This window comes from Jaculus jaculus, unplaced genomic scaffold (assembly GCF_020740685.1).
Source record: "Jaculus jaculus isolate mJacJac1 unplaced genomic scaffold, mJacJac1.mat.Y.cur mat_scaffold_59_1_489403_arrow_ctg1, whole genome shotgun sequence".
NCBI classification, from domain to species: Eukaryota; Metazoa; Chordata; class Mammalia; order Rodentia; family Dipodidae; genus Jaculus; species Jaculus jaculus.
Genome location: NW_025423506.1, coordinates 20,357 through 39,473, shown reverse-complemented (window position 1 = coordinate 39,473; position 19,117 = coordinate 20,357). Strand labels below are relative to the sequence as shown.

Sequence of the window (19,117 nt, the reverse complement as noted above, 5' to 3'; positions counted from 1 at the left end):
TGCCCCCGGTGACCCCTTGGCAGTCAGTTACTGTAATGGTTCCTGCTGCCCATGAAGTCATGAAGACCCGATTGCTGGCGCCAATGGGCTGTTTTCTGCGCTCTGTTTCTTTCCTGCTTCCTTCTAGTTGTTTGTCTAAGAACAGCTAATTCAACGCTTACTAGTAATCATGCACGCAATCAGAGTACAAGGAACAATCTGAGCATTGAATGTGCCCCTCCTATAATTAGGGCAATGGAGGGAATGTATAATTCTACTAAGAATAAAAAATTAACTTTAGGACAATTTTTTGATGGTGTAGAGCAAAAACAGCTTATGATATTTGAGAACGATACTGAGCCTGAGAAAATGAAAGTAGAAATGTTGATCGGTAATGTTCATAAGAAGCATGACAGTTCTGCAGAAAAGGAGTTGCAAAACTTAGGCATTCCCACCAGGAAACTTCCTGGGGGATAGGTTCAGTACTTGATCAAGGGCAGATGGTGGACACCACCGAAGTGGACTCCTAGAGCTGGAAACTACTTAGATCCACTCCCCTATGAGGGAGGATATGATGAATTTGGTAATAGATGGGTGAATTATGAAGGAAAAAGGAGGCTATGGCATTCTCTTCCATTTATGGAACGCTTAGCAAGGAAGCGTAAGCCTTGGTGTTTATACAATAAACAAGAAAGAAGAGAATTTCAGGAAAGTATTACACCAGCCTTAAAATATTGGTGGTCTTTTGGATGGAAACACTTTTATAATGAATATGAGGATTATATAAATGATTTAATAAGTGGAGAAAAGATGGTTTGGGACAGTCCTTGGGGCATGACAGTCCTTGGGGCATGACACTCCTTGGGGCATGACAGTCCTTGGGGCATGACAGTCCTTGGGGTATAAGAAATAAGTAACCTGTTATTCACCTTGCACCTTTTGCCCTAGTTTCTGTTCATATAATGTTGTGGTCAATGGTGCGAGACGTGCTTCTCAGAAAATGGGTAACACTGCATGTATGCTCACAATAGAACAATACTTAAGATTGTTTAGATTAATAATTCTTGAGATCACTTGTTCAATCTGTATAAAACCTTAATGAAAACTTCAGTAAATCGCAGCAGCATATTCAACTTAGAGTGTGTCTGTCTGTCATTTCCTCACCGAATCCAGAGTTCTCCTTGAGCCTTCGCCCTTGTTCTCCCTCGGTCCTGATCTCCCTGAGAGTCAGTCCATGGCAGGAAGAGAGTGTCATTGAGTTTGCAACACAGCCCTGTGTTTTGGAAATGGCCATGGGCAGTGTGAAGCAGGTTTGCTGGATGCCTGCAAGAAGACCCCATGGGGGCTGGAGAGATGGCTTAGCGGTTAAGCGCTTGCCTGTGAAGACTAAGGACCCTGGTTCGAGGCTCAGTTCCCCAGGACCCACATTAGCCAGATGCACAAGGGGGCGCACGTGTCTGGAGTTCGTTTGCAGTGGCTGGAAGCCCTGGCGCGCCATTTCTCAATCATTCTCTCTGTCTCTTTCTCTCTCTCTGTCACTCTCAAATAAATTAATAAAAAATGAACAAAAAAAAAATTAAAAAAAAAAAAAAGAAGACCCCATGGGGCCAGGAGGATGATCTGTGGATTGCAGTGGAGACCCAGTGGAGACACTGGAACCACAAGATGTCTGCAAAGGAAAGCTGCCAGCCCCAATCAAGTTTTCCAGTGCTGTGAGTAGCCTAGCTAGAGGGACAGAATTGGAATGCCAGAGACTTGTTGCTGGTTAGAATTATCATAGTTGGAGATTTGTCATTTAGTAGAGTTGTTGGACTTGGAGTTACAAAGTTTGATGTTTGTCCTGGTTGTTTTAAATCTTGTTTTGGTAGAATATTTCTTTGCTATGCCTAATGTGTTCATTCTGTGCCATTATGGGTTTTTTGAGGTTACTCAGTTAAAAAATCTTGGACTATGGGGATATTTGAACGTCATCAGAATTGGTTAAAAATTATGGGGACTTTTAAAGTCAGACTTAATGCATTATATTTTGCATCATGTATGGATATCAGTTTATGGGGGCCAGGGGCAGAATGTGGTGGTTTGATCCAGGTGTCCCCCATAAACTTAGGTGTTCTGAATGCTAGGTTCCCAGTTGATGGAGATTTGGGAATTAATGCCTTCTGGGGGGAGTGTTTGTTAGGGGTGACCTTATGGGTTGTAGCAAACAGCTTCGGGTTCACTGAGATGAACTTCCGGACCAGGAACAGTTATGAGGAAGGGATATTTATTGAAGCCTACAGATCCAGGGAAAGTTCCATAAATGGCAAAAGAAGCTGGCTTGCCTTCAAAAGACTAAGGAGAAAGAGAAAAGTACAAGCCTAAAGGTCAAAAGCCACAGCACACTTTAGGAACTCCAGCTAGGCCCACTTTGCATATCTTTACATTGAAACCTAAAACCCACCACCACACCTTAAGATCCACCCAGTAACACTGCCTCCAGCCAGGTGGCTAAAGATGCAAACTACAAACAAATAAACAACTGAATATATTAGGGGCCATCTATTCTATTCAAACCACCACATGGGTGTTATAGCCAGTTTCCCCATGCAAGTCTTTGGCACACTCTCCTGTTGCTATTGTCCACCTTATGTTGGTCAAGAGATGATGTTCACCCTCTGCTCATACCATCCATTGTTTTCCCCTGCCATTGTGGAACTTTTCTTGAACCTGTAAGCCAAAATAAACCTTTTTCTCACAAGCTGCTCTTGGTTGGATGATTTCTACCAGCAATGCAAACTGGACTGCAACAGAACAATTGCTGTGAGATCAACATCAGGCTGAGAGTACATAGTGCATTCCAGGTAAGCCTATGCAAGAGTGAAAACCCTATCTACAATTTAGTTGTTCAGAGTGGAATCACCTCAGGCACTCTCTCCCTTGTTTTAATGTAAAGCAAGTGGTCCATGGTCCTTAAGATTGCTAATGTGCCAGCAACAGATGATTCTATTTACATTCAACACTCTCCCACCAGTACCCAGGAAGTCATCAGAACACAAGAAGTGGTTATTACATAAAATGCCCCACACCTCATACTGCTTTTAGCTTTTTATAACATATTTTTGTAACATACCACAATTGCCCATCAAGCTTTTGTTACATCACTGCATGGTTCCTCAAGTCCAAAATTCTAAGTCCTTCCATGTACATCCCACAAACCAATTCTAAAAGAATAAAGTCTGCATGTTTTTCAAAATTCACTAAACTATGACTTAAAGCATAAAGTGTAGGTTTTTTTTTTTTCAGATTCTTAAGCATTATATGCAGGCAATCTCTGATGTAAAATTTGGACAAGTTTGCTCAGAGCTTTCCTTTTTTCAATGGACAAGATATATAGACAGTTCTAGGGATGAATAAGCTGAGTTGTTTTGTTTTTTTTTCAAGGTAGGGTCTCACTCTGGTCCAGGCTGACCTGGAATTAACTGTAGTCTCAGGGTGGCCTTGAACTCATGGTGATCCTCCTACCTCTGCCTCCCGAGTGCTGGGATTAAAGGCGTGCGCCACCACGCCCGATGAATAAGCTGAGTTTTTATTCTTTAAGACTTGTACAAATTTTCTCATATGTAATGTTATATGAGTTTTCTGATGAAAAGTGAGCATTGACTTGCTCCAGCTTGAAGACTGAATCTGGTTTGGTCATACAGTTCCTTGTAATTGGGAAACAATGTACAAATTGTGCCAATATGTTATATCATGTAGACTCCCATAAAATAACAGCCACATGTCTACCATAGATCTCTACTGGTTGAAATGTAAAGTTAGCCTAGAGAAACTTTATACTCTGGGTGTTCATTAAATAAACTTTCCCTGAAGTGACATTGAAAATATCTCCATCAAGTGACATGGAACAGCAAGACAATGACATTTTGTTGTTGTTGTTTTTTACCTGGTATAGACTAGCCCAGGTAGACCAAGAACAGATGCTGTATCTCCAGGCTGTCCTCATACTCATGAAGACCCTTCAACCTCAGCCTCTCATGTTCTAGGACAAAAACTGGCACCACAAGACCCAGCTCATACAAATAATAAAAAATAAATGAATTTACACTTACTGACTTTAAATGACCATAAAGTGGAACATAATGAAAACTAGAAAGACAACAAATGACATTTGTGGGAGGTGGCTAAAAAAAGAGTGGTCATTTAAAGAAAAAGAGAGAAAGAAAATGGAAAAAGAGTTCAACTGAAGAAGTGAATAAATAAAATAAAACAGTAAAACGGATTCAGAAACAAATCAATAATGTAGAGCCAAGATTGCATAAATTAATCATGCAAATTAAGAAACTGGAAAAATATAAGGAAGGAATTGCTGTTAGTATGTGAATGTATATAAAAACCATGTTCCAACATAAAACAAACAAAGTAAAAATAGTTTACATGAAATAGTTTTCTATTATGGGAAAAAATTGGCAAGGCTCACAGGAATCTTACCACATCTGAATAGCAAATTCAAGAGCAAAACAAAAAGTCAGTTATAAAAGAACAGTCCTTACAGTGACTGGCAAGTTCTCAGGTATAAACTCAGATCAGCATTAAAGTGATTTGGAAAATGTAGATACAACATCAAAAGTATAGACCCACTAACAATTGATGAATACAGGTGCAAAATTCCTGAATGTAATAGAAAATAAGGAAGAATAGCACATAAAAATATTGTACACTATAAGTGTATTGATGGTTCAGTAGATAAATAATGTTCCTCTGTAAGCATGTGGTGCTGAAGAAGCCTAAATTCAATTTTCTAGATCCAGTGGAAACTGCAGTACCATTCAGGCATATAACCACAAGTCATTCAGGGATGTAGAGACTCAAAAATATTTGAATCCATGCAAGCTCTGCATTCAGAAACAGGAGGCTTTGGACAAGATGAATAAAATAAGCCAGACATGAAACAATCACATAAATTAACTCACACAAGCAGTGAAAGGCAAACATCACATGTTCGCTTTCATCTGTGGTTCCTAAACTGGAAGAGCTTGAGTTGCTAAGAAGCATGTCAAATGACAGACAAGAAGGATATAAGGGCTTAGGGAGCAGATATACACAAAGATAATCAAAAATGAATTGGTACCATAGAAACCTTCCTGCTGGGTAGGAACCGAAAAGATAAAAATCTAATAGAAATATGGAGGGACAAAAGAGAGTGTCATTGAGTTTGCAACATGGTCTTGTGTTTTGGAAATAGCCATGGGCAGTGTAAAGCAGGTCTGCTGGTTGCCTGCATGGAGACCCCATGGGGCCATGAGGATGAAACTTGAGTTGCAGTGGAGACCCAGTGGAGATGCCGGGACAACAAGATGGCTGCCAAGGAGAGCTGCTGGGTCCAGTGAAGTTTTCGAGGATTGTGAGTAGCCCAGCTGGAGGGGTTGAAACTCCAGAGACTTGTTGCTGGTTAGAATTATTGGACTTGGAGATTTGTCATTTAGTAGACTTGTTGGACTTGGAGTTATAGAGTTTGATGTTTGCCCTGGTTATTTAAAATCTTGTATTAGTTGAATATTTCTTTGCTATACCCAATGCCATCTTTTGCAGTATGAATGTTTATTCTGTGACATTATGGTTTCTTTTAGTTTTTTTTGTTTAATAATTGGCTCAGTTAAAAGATCTTGGACTATAGGGATGTTTGAACATCATTGGGATGGATAAAAACTATGGGGAGTTTTAAAGTTGGACTGAATGCATTTTATTTTATTTTATGTATAGTTATCAGTTTATGGGGGCCAAGGGTGTAATGTGGTAGTTTGAATCAGGTGTCCCCCATAAACATAGGTGTTCTGAATGCTAGGTTCTCAGATGATGGAAATTTGGGAATTGCTGCCTCCTGGAGGGAGTCTGTTGTTGGGTGCCAGCTTATGGGTGTTATAGCCAGTTTCCCCATGCCAGTGTTTGGCACGCTCTCCTGTTGCTATGGTCCATCTTATGTTGGTCAGGTTATGATATCCACCCTCTGCTCAAGTAGCCTTTTTTCACTGCCATCATGGAGCTTCACATTGAGTCTGTAAGTCAAAATCAACCTCTTTTTCCCACAAGCTGCTCTTGGTCTTGTGATTTCTACCAGCAATGCAAACATGACTGCAACAAGGCCATTCTGAGACTACATAGTTAATTCCAGGTTAGCCTGAGCTACAGTGACACCCTATCTCAAAGGACAATACAAGAGAGAGAGAGAGAGAGAGAGAGTGAGGGAAAGAGATCAATAAAAACTGATTTGGGTTTTCATTTAGTAGTAAAATTGTACATGATAGAAGCCTTTGCTTTCCAAGTTAACTAATAAACTCACTCACTGAGGTGAAATTTATAATTTTTCCTTTGGTCTATAACATCCTGCTATAATTGGAGTGAATAGGTCTTATTTCACTTCTCCCCAGAAAAGACATGGGATGTAAATGAAATATGATAAATTTAAAAAATCCTGCATGTTCTCATTATACCTACAGGTCCAAGTTTACATAACAAGGTAAAAAATAAAACAAGTAATTGCAATGGAAAATGAGTAGAAGAAAAGGGATACAATGAGCTGGTTAAAATTAACTGGGTGTATTTGGAAGAAACAACTTCTTATGTTGTATAGAACAGTAGAAAGTTAGTATGCATTTGGCAAGGGTTGGAGAGATGGCTTAGCAGTTAATGTGCATGCCTGCAAAGCCAAAGGACTGAATTTCAATTCCCCAGGTCCCAGGTAAACCAGTACACATGATTGTGCATGAATCTGGAGTTTGTTTGCACTGGCTTGAGGCCCTGGTGTGCCCATTCTCTCTCTCTCTCTCTCCCTCTTTCTTTCTCTCTCTCTCATAAGTAAGTAAGTATGCATTTGGCAACACACATACATCAGTATTCAAAATAGCGACATTACATTTTAAGTGATTCCTATACAAGCAAAGCCTGACTGAAAAGATTCTGGTGATTATGTATGTGTGTACTGCAAAGCCAATCTGTTCTATATAATATGCTCCATTAAGTATGTCAGTTTAAGAGTACAATATCAAAACAATACCAAATATTAGTTATGATAGTTATACTTATCAATCCAAAGGAAAGTAATTGCTACTCAGAGACTCAGAGGCATTGAACTCACCCAAGAACACCAGGCTGCTGTAGATCTCCAGCATCCCATCTCTGTACAGATTTTGCTGAACAACATCCAGGTGCTGCTACTCTTGCTGGGTAAAGTCCACAGCTATGTCTTCAAATGACACCAACTCCTGTAATGAAATATTTCTCTTCAACCCAAGACTACAAAAGAGGGACAAGCAATTTGAGCTTCACTCTTCTATGTCTTGGTAGGGACTTACTCAGTAAGCGCTAAATTCCGATGCTGTATCATGGAAGAAAGGACTCAAGACAAACATCTTACCTGTATCTTACTGTAATGATTCAAGAAAATAAAATGAGGTGTTTTTTTTTTTTTAATGAAAATACAATAGAATGGAAAGGCATATGTTAGGAATTGTTACATTCCATAGTGGTACATGGTCTGCCCAGAAGATTCAAGGCCAAAAACAGGGACACCACAGTTCATAAAACAAAACCTACTTGACAATAAAACATAAATAACCACCAACACCGTCATAGCTGGGGACTTCAGCACCCCATTATCAGTAATAGACAGATCATCCTGACAGGAACTCAACAGGGAAGTAAGAGAACTCAACAAAACCATAGAGCACTTAGACCTAACAGACATCTACAGAACTTTCCATCCCATATCCACAGATGACACCTTCTTCTCAGCAGCCCATTGAACATTTTCTAAAATAGACCATATAATGGGTCACAAAGATTGCCTCCACATATTTAGGAAGGTTGACATAATTCCCTGCATGATATCAGATCACAATGCTATATTGCTAGAAAGCAACAACAAAAGACCCACCAAGAATCCCAATGGCACCTGGAAACTGAATAGCACACTCTTAAACAATAAATGGATAGTGGATGAAATAAAAAATGAAATTGCAAAATTCCTGGAATTGAATGACAATGAGAACACATCATACCAAAACTTATGGGACACAATGAAGGCAGTCCTCAGGGGAAAATTCATAGCACTCAATGCCTTCATAAAAAAGACAGAAAGATCCCAAATCAATAACCTAACCATCCACCTAAAGGTACTGGAGAATGAAGAAAAACCTAACCAAAAGAGTTCCAGAAGGAAAAAAAATAATTAAAATCAGAGGAGATATAATGAATTGGAAACCAAGAAAACAATTAAGACAATTGACAAAACAAAGAGCTAGTTCTTTGAAAAAATAAACAAAATAAATAAAATAAAATAAATAAACAAAATAAATAAAATAAAATAAATAAACAAAATAAACAAATCTAGACCCAAACGGCAATGGTACCATCAAATTCTTCTTCCTAAAAGGCAGACCAAATGGGTGAACCTTCACCAGGCCCTTACATGGAACACCTACACCACAAGACACTGGAGAGGTTAGTATGAAGGCTAACGTTAATCTTCTACATATTCTCTCTCTCTCCCTTCTCTCTGACTCTTGTATATTACTTAGCTTTTTCCTCATTTTTTTATTGGGCACTTACCTGTAACACCCAGTACCTGCATGGGGCTATCATGCACAAAGAGCTTTTGATCAGAGACCTACAAGGTTTCCTAAAAGACAGACAGATTTCGCTCAGAGTACTTGATGACCCACCAAAGGTTAGTGGTAAGACCCTGCTGCTGAAGACACCATATGCAGTTGACAAGTAAAATGGAATGGAATGCTGGAAGCTAGAAGAGAGTCAGTCCCAAGACAGTCAGCATGTCTAGTGCCAGAAGGTGCTACATGTGCGACTGGGGGAAAATGACCAATATCAGTCCAAGCAACTCATGGTCTAACCTACTTAGCAGCAAATAATCTATTGTGATGCCCACACAAGTGCAATAGTGGTACACAGCCATGGTGACGAACCAACTGCTCTTCATTTGGCTAACTGATCCCCTCAGTGGTATGCGACCCATACCTGGAGCTGGGAAACAATTCAGAACCATATCCAAACATAAGCCCACTCTCCAATATCAAGTTACCATAAATCATGGGCTACAAGAGTACCCACACCTATTAAGCTCTCTATAAAAAAGTAAGGGTTATCTCATTTGTACTGGGGCTAACTTACTCTGTACTGGAGAATCTGCTTCTTTTTTCAGATAGATGTAGATCCTAAGGAGAGAGTCACCCCTCATACCTCAAAAGGACCCTGGATGAAACTACGAAAAAGTGGCAAAACAAGCAAGGGTGCTGTTATCCTGAAGAACTGCATACCAGCACAAGGGGGAAGGAGACTAACACAGAGAAAATTCAACTCCTACCAAATCAGAGAGCCAGAGCCTCAGAGGCCCCCAACACCTAATCCCTGAAGCAGACCAAAAATGAACCCAACATGGCACAGGGAAATTTTGCACAAGAGGGGCTGGAAAGAATGCCAGAGCCACATGTTGGGTCATGATATGCAGAGACATTTATCTTACCCATAACTGTGGGCTAACTCCACAATGCATGACCCATATACCTCAACAAGGAGGGGCTAGTGGGGAGGGGGTAAGTCATGGATGAGCCTAACAATGGTACCAAACTGACTGTATTTGCTGAATACAAAACTAACTAGTAAAAAAATTAAAAAGAAATAATATAAGCAGTGAATTCAAGGTGTTTTGGCACCAACATACCAGGTTGCATCAGTCAACTTCACTGAAGCTTATGCTGGGAACCCATACAAGTACATTTCATTGTGCATACCATTGGGACAGGCAACTCCAGTCGAATGAGCACACACAATCTGAAACATCTTGGCTCAAGTGTATGTTACACATGTCAGTGCTAATAAAGTAGGATATTTTTCTCTTCTCTTGAGCCATACTTGTTTAGTAAATGACACTTCAAACCTATTTCTTTACTAGCTAAGAAAATATATGTTAAAAGAGATATTGTTTACCCAGAAGCAATACATTGTTATTAGAAAAAATTTCAATATCAGGATGGGCCACAAAGGATTAGCATAAAACCTTTAATCTGATAACCATAAATGTAAAATGCAATGCATTCAGTCCAATTTTAAATGTTCCCATAGTTTTTATCAACCCAAATGATGTTCAAACATTTCCATAGTTCAAGATATTTTAACAGAGCTGTAATATTCCCATAATGGCACAGAATAAACACTCACACTGCAAAAAATGGCATGGGGCATATCAAGGAATTATTCAACCAATACAAGAGTTAAACAGGGCAAACAGGAAACTCTGTAGCTCCAAGTCAAACACCTCATAATAAGTCTCTAAGTCCAATAATTATAACCAGTGACAAATCTTTGAAGTTCGAAATCCACCCACCCAGCTAGGCTACTCACAGCCCACATAACTTCTTCCAGTGCCAGCAGCTTTTCTTGGCAGTCAAACCATAGCCCTGAGTTTTCCTGGCTGCAACCCATGGTTGATCCTAAGCACTCCACAGAGTCTCCATGCAAGTCACATTGCCCATGGCCATGTCTAATATACAAACCTGTGTTGTCAATTCAACAACCTTCTCTTTCCTGCATTAGTTTTACTCCACAATACCAGGTGGGTTACCAACTTGATAATCCAGGGAGGAATAAAGCATGAATAAGTTTAGATGGCACTGTGGCGTGAATAATTTATTAAATAAACATCACAAGAAAAGTAGTTCTCTCCTAAGACTTATGACCTCCTGTGGTGGTTTGATTCAAGAGTCGCCCATAAACTTATGTGTGTTATGAATGCTAGGGTTCTCACCTGTTAATTTGACAAGAGAAGCCTCCGAGATGCACTGTATTGTTGGGGATTCTCACTTTTGGCTAAAGAAGCCTCCTTTTTCAGATAGCAGTGATCATTGGGGTGATTCAAAACACACCAAGTTGCGGAGAAGTGACAGTGGAATGATCAGTACTAAATGAGATATCTTGTTCACATGCTACCAGGCTCAGGGACCATTTTAAGCGAATGGATGAAGACCTGTGATAGCTGGGCATGATGTACTTGCTTTAATCCCAGCACTAGAAAGACAGAGGTGTAAGCGACCAGCACTTACCAGGGAGTGGGATCTCATGACAATGGTCAGTGGGAACGAAGCAGGCTCGGGTTGGAGGGATCCCAGCAAGGCTGAAACAAGTGTATTTTCAGAGCTTCAGACTTTTATGCTTCTCAGAACAGAAAAGGAACTACACTAACTTTGGAACATCAGGAAAACTAGTATACAATAGTGCATTCTTTTTCAATAAATGGAAAGTCAGATAACTCCAGGTTATCTGAAGGCAATCTTTTGACTCATCTTTCAACCAACCATCCCAAGAAATTCTTGCTATATATTTTAACTGGGTGATCTGCATTATTAAACATTGAATCTCTAAACAATTAGCCTGTCTTGATAGACACAACCAGATCTACTTACATATAGTCCTTCCGACATCATGACACACAATACAGTCCTGTACATATATCACATATTTCTTCTTCTATGAGTTACAACATGCATGATGTCATAAATGTCATAAATACATTATCACAAAATTAAAAGGTTCCTGTTAAAGTGAGAAACAGGGAAGACAGGAACAGACTTTATTCAAGGAACCCGACAAGGGCTGTGACCAGGCAGGTCAAACAGCCTACAGGATATTTTTGGGTCATGTGGGAACTGGAATTCTTTGTTTGCTGGTTGGTCCATCATGCTCAGGGCTTGGGCTACATGAGGGAAGTGATAACCAAACAGGTGGTTTAGGCCATTATAGGAAAGTTATATGAATGGAGAATTTGAGGCATTCCAAGAATGTGATAATTGGGAGGGGTGGTTGGGTCACTCTTAGGAAACAAAGAGTCACAATGACGTGGCAGTCAGAGTCCAAAGAGGGAGTCATTCGAGTTCTAACAGGTCCTATTTTCTACATAATCCTATTGTCTGCTTACTCCATTTGAGGCAGAGTCTCAATCTGATTAAAAGTAAGCTTCCTCTTTATGTCTCCTGCAGGCACAGCCCAACTAGATGATTGTGTTGCTGGCAGAGTGTCCTTTATCCACCCCTACAGTGTGTTCTGAGCTGGCTGTGCTCATTCATTCCTTGCTGTGCATATATGATGAAGTGACCCAGCCTTTTCTGCCATGATGAAAGTTCCCAGGAATTTGAAAGTCTTAAATAAATAAATAAGGTGAAACATCCCCATTTCTATTCTCCTCAGTCTTTCAGAACTCAAGCCTATCTCCTTCCTGAGAACTGACTTTTAGACTCAGAGCATCTCCAAATTACCTCTTGCCTTAGAACTCTTTCTAGATACCTAATGCATCAGATGCCTACGGCATCTATATGACTATCACTGGAACCTTCACATGCTTTCTTACAGAGTTAAATCCTCTTAGGCAATCACTCTCCTTGGGAACTAGTCTCTAATCCTTTTTGTTCCTCAGTTTTTTGCTTCCTCCCTCACACCATGAATTCATCCTTCACACCAATAAGACCTGTCTTTCTCATACACATCCACTTTCCACAACACTTTTATTCCAACATCCATCCTCAGAGAATGAGGAACAATTGTAACTCATACTATTCCTATGCTTTTTACACTCTTATTGAAGACACAGTATTCTTAAACCTGTGAAAATCAAGCCAGTGGCATCCTGGGTTAATCATTCCAGGTAAAAAAAAAAATAAAAAAAGAGGAAGTTCTCAGGCCAAAATATCACATGGACACATGCATAAATGGCTCAAAGAGGGAAAATGCCTAATCAAAGGCTTCCAGCCTAGAAATGGGAATCAGTCCTCCAGCCCACAATCTAGAGGAGCCAAGACTTGAATGAAAGTCTTCATGAGGACAAGACAGTGAGAGACAATGAGATAGCAGAGACAAATGAGATAGAAAATGAGATAGTCTCAGGGGGACGCAATGTGGGGTGACAGTAACATTCATGGATGAGGACAAAAACAGAGTCACAGAGATTCAGAGATTGAGAGATTATAAATCCTTAGGTAAATGGCCAAAGATAAAAAGCTATATTTACACACAAACTATTTCAGATGGGCTGTGACCATAGCTTCGCTTCCTAGCTACAAATTTCATTTTTCCCTCAGAACACTTTCCACATCTCTTTTCTATCAAGCATTTTTTTTTTTTTTGCATCACTCACATCATCCCTAACTCCTCACTTGCTCGCTTTGAGTCAAATCCTCTCTTAGGCAATAACTTCCCCTAGGCAACGGACCACCATTCCATGGTCTCCACTTTCAGTCTCCTGCTTCCTCCCTCAAACAATGACTTCTTCCTTCACACCAACAAGACTTATCTTCCCCATTCAGATCATCTTGCTGCAAAGCACTTAGCACTTCATCTGTCCTCAAAGACTGGGGAAAATCAATGACCCAAGCTTTTCTCATCCTTCTAAGAATATTTTGCAGTCAATGAGGAATCAGGCTTCTAGAACATCTGGTAACCAAGCCAATGGTTTATTTATGCCATGGTAGCAGGCAATGGAGACTCACCCACCAACTTCCCAAACCTATAACATGAGCTTCCCATACTGTACAGCAATCCAAGCTCTATATGCAACTGCTCTCACAGGTTTCAGGGTCTAAATGGAGAGCTGATAGATTTTACAGCAGCTCTGACCTACCCAAAGCAATTCCCTTGATATACTGTGGTTCACCACTATGGCCAGACTGCAACAACACTCAATTCTCTAAAAGGAAAAGAAGTCAAGGGTGGAAACTGGGTTATCTAGGGAGGACTGAGATAAAATGATTGGGAATGAACACAAGGCATGGCCCATACCAGGCACAAGCTCTATCAGTAAAATGTAGACAGTTCATTTTAGTATATTTACCACAAAAGTTTCCAAAGGTGCTTAATTTTGTATTTATGGGCCTTGAACTTACTGTGTACACATGGCTAATCTGGAAGGAGGGTCTTCCTGTTTGCCTTAGATCCTGAGTGGCTGGGACTATAGAGCTGCATGTCCCTTTCTTATTTGAAATTGCAGCTGACCTTAGGTCTTGGACCCTTTCATAGTTTTAAGGAGGAACTGAAGGTGGATATTCAAAGAAGGAAGAAGAAAGTCAAGTGGGGGTTGGTCTGGCTCTGATCCAAGATGCTTCTAGTATCCTGCACTTAGTATTAACCAGGTGGGGTCTCAATGAGCAAAAGCTCCAAACAAGGATTCACACTGATTTTCATTATTTTTCAGGTAGGCCACAGATAGACTACACAGTGAAATCCAGGTGGGCCTGGACTAGAATAAGACACTACCTCAAAGAAAAAACAACAACAACAAAAGCATCATCCACCTTAAAGAAGTAGATTCCATCCCAGGGTTTCAGGGATGGTTCAAAATACAGAATTAGATAAGTGTAACACACCACATGAATAGAAAATCACATGATTATTCCAATAGATGCAGAAAGGGAATCTCACAAAATACATCCTTTTATGATTAAAACATTGGAGAGAATGGGGAGGAACCATATTTCAATACAATAAAAGCAATGAATATGCACACAAGACCTAAATCACACTAATGTGGGAAAAACTGAAAGTATTCCCACCAAAGTCTGGAATAAGACAGGGATGCCCACTTTCACCATTATTTTTCAACATAATAGTTGAGGTCTTGGCTCAAGCAATTAGACAAGAAAGAAATAAAAGACATAAATTGGTAAGAAATACCTCAAACTAGCCCTATTTTTCAGGTGAAATGATTTTATATTTAATTTATCCAAATATAATACCACAAAGCATGCAGAGATGATAAAATCTTTTAGTAAAATTGCAGGATACAATAGCTATGCACAAATATCAATAACCTTTATAAATGCCAATGATGAACTTATGGAGAAAGACATAAACAATAATATCCATTTTCCAAAGCCACAAAAAATTAAACAACCTGGAAAGTCATTAACCAAGAAAGAAAAGACATATACGAATAAATAAGTAAAATAAAAAAAAAATGAGGTAAGAAATTGAAGACCAATCTCTAAGTTCAAGCAATTACAGCTACCTGACAAAAGGACCAAAAATACACACTAGAAGCCTGGCATGGTGGCACATGCCTTTGTTTTTGAGTGTGTGTGTTTGTTTTTATTGTTTTGATTTTCGAGGTAGGGGCTCGCTCTAGATCAGACTGACCTGGAATGAACTATGTAGTCCCAGGATGGCCTTGAACTCATGGTAATACTCCTACCTCTACCTTAATCCCAGCACTTGGGAGATAGAGGCAGGAAGATCACTGTGAGTTCAAGACCACCCTGAAACACAGGTCAGCCTGGGCTAGAGCGAGACCCTACCTCGAGCCAAGCAACCAACCAAACAAACAAAATACACACTAGAAGAAAGACAGCATCTTCAAAAAATGGTACTGGAGAAAAAGACAAAATACATGTAGCAAAAGAAATTAATTCCACATCATTCAAACTGCAAAAGGTCAACTCAAAATGGATAAAGACCTTAACTACCAAAACAACTGACACAAAAAGCAGGGGGAACAGTCCATGATATAAATGTACTGAAATATTTCCCAAGTAAGACCCCAGTAAGCACAGGAAATCAGATCAAATCTTAACCACTGGGATATCATGAAACTAAGTATCTACTGTGCAAACACGCAATCAACCAAGTCAATAGTCATCCCACAAAAAGGAGAAAATCTTCACCAGCTATATATCTGACATCAATCTAATATCTAGTATATACACCGAACTAGAAGGAAAGAAAGAGAGAGAGAGAGAGCGAAAGAAAGAAAAAGAAAAAAAGAAAGAAAGCAAGACATAAACAAACAAAGAAACAAAGAACCTAACCAAACAAAGACTTTTTAAAAACGAACAAGAGTAGGTATCCCTGTGGCCTGGGCTGTTTGGATCCTGCAAGCTTGACGTGAAAATAGAGTCCTTGCTCTGCCTTCCTGATTGAAGTGCTCCTGGGTCCCCAATTCCTGGATACCCTAGGAACAATGGTGCTTGTGGTGTAGAGTAACAAGGCCAAAGCTCCTGGTTGGTCCACCACCTCCCAGTTGCCTGGTTCTAGTAACTCGTACATTGCCTTACAGAAGCCTGGTCCCTGTGGGTGAGCTGGGGAATCAGGCCTTTTGCTCTGGTATCTTTACTGGCCCCTGGGTACTGACATCCCTATTTTCCTGAGTCAGGGGGTGAATGCGTAACTGTAGGCAATGGCCTCTTCTCCTGGCTCTGCAGCTTCTTGGCTCCTGTTTCCCTAACATGTGTGTTAAAGAACGCATGCAAGTGGAGTGAGTAGGCGCCAAGGCTCCAAATTCCCCAGGTATATTTGATGTTCCATCAATCTCCACAATTTATGCATCTTTGGTTATAATCCTATTGTACACCAGTATAAAGATCCAGTTCACATTTAAAATGGAACACCCTCTGAAGGATATACAAGGACAAATACTTACTTTCTCCTCAACATTACTGTTTCCCCAAGAGGAATAGACCACAAACCAAAAAAATCCAATGAAGTCAGAAAACTGGGAGACCTCTACCAAGGATGCCTAGTCCCAAAATGGAAGCCTCCAAAAAAATCATAGAGAAATCAACAGAAATTGAATTCCAAAATGAAACTACAACAAGCAATGAGATCCTGATCAAAAGAATTGCTGAACTGGAAGCAAGCCATTAAAAGAAACCAACAATCACATCAATGAAATTGAACAGAATCATCTATTAGAGCACTTAGATTTGGCAGTAGGCTTAACTTTACTGGAGAAAACATTAGGACCATCAAAAGAGGTATGATTTGAAGGTGAGCCAAGAAATGGAAGTTCACAATAATAGATTAAGCTTAATGAAGACTTGGTCAAATGTAAGAATGGATTCCAGGAAACATCAAGAACACAAAATGGGAATTCAAACTGAAATGGTACTTCAAACAAAGAGAGGAACACAATGGAAAATAACCCAACAGAAAACATAAATCAAATAGAGCCTATTAAAAAGCCTCTCTAGAACCCCTTACTATCACAGTTACTGACGTGGAAGACAGAGCCTCTGAACGGGAAGACGAGACAGAAAACATTGACCAAAAACATTGCTAAGTTCAAAGAATCAAATGAACAGAATACAAGGCAACTGTACAATTCTCTAAAATAACCAAACATCTGTCCTGTGGGTAAGCCAGAAGGAGAAGAAATCCAGGCCAGAGGCAAAGAGAACATATTCAAGAAAATTATTGGAGGAAGATTTCCTTATGAGGGGCCCATCTGGCTACAAGTAGCCAGAGAACACCCCATAGGACCAAAGAAGAAACTTTCAAAAGCACATTATAGATAAAATTCTTAACAATGAAAACAAAGAGAAAGTGCTAAAAGCAGCAAGAGAGAAACAAATCACTACATACAAAGGAAATCCATGTGCAAGAGTCAAACAAAAACATCTCAAGAGCTAAGAAGAATAAGATAACAATAACCAAAAATCATCATGCTCAAAAAAGTACATCCAAGCAGAAAACCAAGGAAATAAATGAGATCAACAACACCATAGATCACCTAGACCTAATGGACTCTAATTCAGGAAATGAAGTAACTTTCTGCATCATATCAGATCACAGTGCTTTAAAGCTAGAAATTAACAACAAAAAACACATCTAGAACTTCACCAGCTCCTGAATATTAAATAACATACTTTAAAAAAAATATTTTTGTCCATTTTTTATTTCTTATTAGAGAGTGACAGACACAGAGAGAAAGACAGATAGAGGGAGAGAGAGAGAATGGGCGAGCCAGGGCTTCCAGCCACTGCAAACGAACTCCAGACGCTTGCACCCCCTTGTGCATCTGGCTAACGTGGGACCTGGGGAACCGAGCCTCGAACCGGGGTCCTTAGGCTTCACAGGCAAGCGCTTAACTGCTAAGCCATCTCTCCAGCCCCTAAATAACATACTTTTGAACATGCATGGGTAGTGGAAGAAATCAAAAAAAGAAATTGAATCACAATCGCTTTATGCATTGAGACATCTCTTCCGCACCTGAAATAGGATCTTTCCATGGCTGTGAATTCATCAAATAGGTTAAGCTAGCTAGCCAACTAGATGCAGGCATACAACTGTATATGTTCAGCCATAGGACTGCAATTCTGTGTAATGTTCTTACATCCTTCATTGCCATAAAATAGTTTTTGTGTCATTTAGGCATGTTTTTCAAATCAACATATAGCAAACATGAAATAGATACATAAATACTAGCTGATTGGGCTGGGGATATAACTTAGAATGACCACCTAGCATGTTGAAGGCCCCAGGTTTAATCCACAGCAGAAAGAAAGGATAGAAAAATAAAAAAGAGAAACAAAGATAAAAATTTGATCTTTCCAGATTTTTGGACTTTCCTTCCTGTATGGTCAATTCCTGCCCTCCACCTCAGCTTTAAAGTGCGGACATCTCCCTCCCTCTGAACCACGTCTGTCTCCTAGCTGTCCCACAAAAGACTCCATCTCTCACAGTCCCCATGTCTTAATGGGGCCATTTAAAAGTGACACAGACCTCAGAGCATGAGTGTGGGCATCTCTAAGAGGGACAATTATTAAGACTTTTTTAAACAAATATTTTAAGCACAGAGTAAGAAAAGATAGAAATACTGGACCAAGCAATAGATAAGTACGAGCTTCTCAAGAGCATCTCAACAAAGTTCAACTAACTTCACTTGCATACCTACCCCTTTGGTGGCTTTTGATTACATCTCAAAGAGTTGCTAAGTAACTTTGTCTTTATTTTGTCTTTTGGGTGCTGTGGTAGTTTGAATGTGTCTGCCAAAATAGTCTGGTGTTTTATTGTCTCTTTTCCCCTGGTTGAAGGTCTCACTGGGGGTGCAGACTTTGCAAGCAAGCACCTGTAACCTCTAATCCATCTTTCCATCTATAGAAACAATTTTTTTGGATCCATTTACCTTATTTGAGAATTCTTTTAATCTGGGTGTTGTGGCACATGCCTTTAATCCTAGACCTTGGGAGGCAGAGTAGGAGGATTTCCATGAGTTCAAGACCACCCTGAGACTACATAGTGATTAAAGGTCCTGCTTATAAGCCTGCTATCCTGAGTTCAGTTCCTCAGCTCCCACATTACTACTGGAAGCAATGGCACATGCATCTGTAAATCT

General features: G+C 39.8%; 1 pseudogene; it reads right to left on the bottom strand.

The window, feature by feature from the left end:
* LOC123457477 overlaps positions 1–16,050 on the bottom strand; it is a 32,243-nt pseudogene extending 16,193 nt beyond the window's left edge.
* Between the last annotated feature and the right edge of the window lie 3,067 nt (positions 16,051–19,117).